The sequence below is a fragment of the Patiria miniata genome, unplaced genomic scaffold, assembly GCF_015706575.1.
Source record: "Patiria miniata isolate m_02_andy unplaced genomic scaffold, ASM1570657v1 HiC_scaffold_13, whole genome shotgun sequence".
Lineage (NCBI taxonomy): Eukaryota > Metazoa > Echinodermata > Asteroidea > Valvatida > Asterinidae > Patiria > Patiria miniata.
In genome coordinates, this window is record NW_024037051.1 from 14,033,163 (window position 1) to 14,037,058 (window position 3,896).

Sequence of the window (3,896 nt, forward strand, 5' to 3'; positions counted from 1 at the left end):
AATCAGATTTGTATGAAAAATCTGAAATGGTAAGGGGTTAACCTTGCTTTTTTAGCAAAATTTGGATTCGCTGAAAGTCTCTATTTTTCTTTTTAAGAAAGTCGAAATAGCTGAAGAGGGAGGTGAGAATCCATATGTGCCCAGATACAAAGAGTAGAAATCTACGCGTCTGCCTTTTGAAAATACACAATTGCGGTGTTCATTGTTGCGTAATGATCCGCCTAGCACACGACTGTTTTGCAAATTAGGCTGTGTTATGCAGCTTCCTAACAAACCAAACACACACTGTAAACCATGTGTTTAGGTTTAGAACACCTAAATAAACACTAATCTGTGACAGTTTTTAAACATGTGACGCAGTTTATCCAATGAACATGTTTAATTTGAAAACATATTTGGTGTTTAAAATCAGCACACTGACGGTGTTTAATCTTTAAACGGAACAGTGTTTAAAATATATACATCAAAGGCGTTTAACATTTAAATACTACTAACGTTTAAAAAGTAAACACACAGTCAAAAAGAAAACACGTCAATCTGTTGTAATTTTAAACATGTGACACGTTTATTGCCTGTGACAGATTTTAAACATGTGACGCCATTTATTATTATTTTCAAGTGTTTATATTCACAGTGTGTGTTTAGTTTTCGAACAGTATTCAAAATTGCAAGTAAAACTTCAGTCACAATATTAACAACATTGAAATAAACGCATTTAGGGCACTTCACAAAGCTGTCTTCATTTTCACCTATAGGATTGTGGTGAAAGGCCTATTCAGTTCTATCGAATCATGAAAATGGACACAATAAAATACAAATGTATTTTTATGGTCACCCCTAGAGAATATTGTACATCACGACAGCAAAAATAATGTGACATTTATGTGAATATGCCACATGCCTATCAGTATGTTTCCAACAATCCTTTTTTTAAGACCCCAACATTAAGACCAATTACATTTTTCACAAGTATCAAAACAAAGAAACAAAAACATAAACAAACACAAAAAGGGTGAATTTGAAGTAAATGAATATATCTGTATATAGGGCTAAAATCAATTATTTTCCAATTCAATGAATTATACTTGTTTTTTAAAACCTATGAAGGTTTGCGTTACAGTTTGAAGTATTGATCTTTAGCTGAGATTTCAACAATATATCTAATTAATTTATACACAAATACCTTGTAGTGAACTGCATCAATTTGCTGGAATCTGCCAGGAAAACTTTTCTCTAATTATGATTTTTTGAAAAGAACTCAAAGCACGTGAAAATACTTTGGATAATCCAAATCAAAGGCATAGTTCCCCAAGCTGGAGAAGAAGCGCATCATTGTACGTGTTGTAGTTTGAGACTTTCTTGATGGTGTCTCCACATGTAATGTAAACTGTAGTTTTGATGCAGATACTCTGTCTGGTTCAGCAGCATTCTGTGGACATAAACAAGATTTCTGAGTGAGCCATACATAAACTGATCAACTTTGAAAGTGAAACCAAACTCACAGTAAAAAAAAAATAATGGAGACCCTAAAATGACAAGTCATTAATAAAGTTTACTCCAGGAAGAATATGAAAACTGATTACAAAATTGGGTTCAAAAGTAAATTGCACAATTGTCGGCCTTTTTGGGACCCACGTCAATATTAACCTTTGTTATCAGAGATAATGTGCACAAAGACTGTAAAGTTACAGCTTGAGCTTGATCGTGGATCAAATATTAAAAATAAAATCTGAAGAAAATAGGCAAGCTTTTCACAGTTTCGTACCAATAACTTTGCAGTCATGTAGGTATTTACGGAGACTTTCTATTTAAAATTGTATTTCAAAATTGTATTCACCTAGAATGTTATACTTTTTCATTTCATGATGTTTTACCGCCAGAGTAAATTTACAGTGGAAGTTGAAAGGTTCTTATGCAAGATAGAATCTCAGCCAAACATCATCATTCAATGAAATTGAAGATTTGAATAATATATTTTACAATACAAAATTACCTCATGAATAGTTAGCACTCTCCTCGTCTTCGTACCCTCGCCACGTTCAAACTTGGTGTTCTGCTGAACGTTCATGTATGCAATTACATCGAGCGTCTACAGAGGACCCTATATTCAAAACATAACACATGTTCTGTAAAACGAATGGTTTTGAATCCCTGTGAAATACTGCATTGTACCAAAAATTGGGGGATCATCTTTTATGTACACGCACTGCGGGTTTTTCAAAAGTTTTATACACAGCTGATCTTTACAATCACACACTGCACTGCCAAATGACGATCAATGCCAAAAGACACTTACCTTATTTAAAAGTCAATAGCTTCCTTCATCTGCAAGGGATAAGACACACCCTGAAAATATACAGAAAGAAAATATCAAAACAATATACGCCCATAACATCATGTGAAATGGAAATTATGGTTAAACAATTTGTACCTGACCTTACAAATACTAGAATTTTCTTTTCAAAATCATTCATGCTGGTCCCCTTCAGCTTACATAACTTAGGCAGTGGTGATAACACTAGCATGCTTTTATTGAATAGTTAAATCACGATTTCAAAAAAAAATCCACTTCACTGAATTTTCCAAGATTACAAACATTTTGACACTGCGTGTTTGCAATTGTAATTCGCCCCATAGGCTTAAAGCCTCATATTAAGTATACACTCAACATAGACCACCCCATAATGTGGCTCAAATACAGAACTTCCTTCATAATATTGTGAGCTGCACAGCAGTTATACTGTATAACAGCATCGTCATCCAAGAAAAATAATATGAGGAAATCAAAATCAGGGTTGTTTTTTCCCCTTCATATTCATGTTTTATCACACGATCCTTTGGCCAATAATTGCTCCCACTAATTCATCTCATCTCGTATTTCTAAATCTTTCATATTGTATATCGGGATTAATTAAATCAAACAACACAAAAGACAAAACTTACCACCTGTGTGGGAGCTTCCAGAACTGGTTCAAACTACAACCGTCGTACTGCATGCACAGAATACGTTGCATTTGAGTACTCTTGGCAATATGCATACCAAACTTGACCTCTAGCCTAGGTCATGACCAACTGTTAGTGCCTTCTGTGAGACTACATCATACATGTATATTGTTTCATTACCCGTGCAAATTTTGTTACCACGAATGACGATAATAATTCTCGCCATTACATTATTCTATTAGTGTGCCCAGATTATTGTCACAAAAATGGCGGTTGTCTTTGTGCCGCGTAATTAACTGGCCCGATTATGCCGCGCCAGCACGCAATCAGATTTAATCCTATTGGTTAAGACCTAACATCACGTGGTCACATTTAAACATCGTGACGTGTACCGTGTTTATTAGGTGTTGAACACAAACAGCTAAATTAATAACTTGAGTTATTATTAGTGTCCTAATTAGTTAATAAGCCTTTTTTAAACAAAGTGTTATTCTTTGGGAATAAACAAAATGCTAACTAGTGAAATTGAACAGTTAAACCATTTTCTAAAACCGATCTCATAATAAACACCCTATAGCACTGTTGACATTAAACGCTAACTGTTTTGTTTAAAAACACATGATGTGTTTAATTTTGTCACATAGTGTTTAAATCTAAAACACTGCGTTTATTTTATAAACGTGTCACATGTTCTCGCGTTTTACAGTGCACTGGGCTCATTATATCGACTTGTTTTTACCCATTAAGGTAAAGCAAATGGACCCAGTAATCTTCCTGGCGCGTTTGCTCACCTATAAAGACAACTTTTCTCAGTTTAAGGAAAATTCTAAGGTAACGAAATGGCCAAGTGGTTACGATTCGTCGTCCACGGTTAGCGGGGTCCCTGGTTCGAATCCCGCTGGTGTCTTTTTGGTTTTTAACGAATAAGTTCAATTATTCACTATAAGAGATTT

At 34.6% G+C, this 3,896-nt stretch overlaps 1 long non-coding RNA gene across 1 annotated transcript; it reads right to left on the reverse strand.

The window, feature by feature from the left end:
* Positions 1 to 635: 635 nt before the first annotated feature.
* Positions 636 to 3,004, reverse strand: LOC119721362. The gene is made up of 4 exons (XR_005270178.1): positions 2,944 to 3,004; positions 2,297 to 2,346; positions 1,994 to 2,101; positions 636 to 1,429 (listed from the first exon to the last, which is right to left on the reverse strand). It is a non-coding gene; the product is annotated as an uncharacterized LOC119721362 (long non-coding RNA).
* Between the last annotated feature and the right edge of the window lie 892 nt (positions 3,005 to 3,896).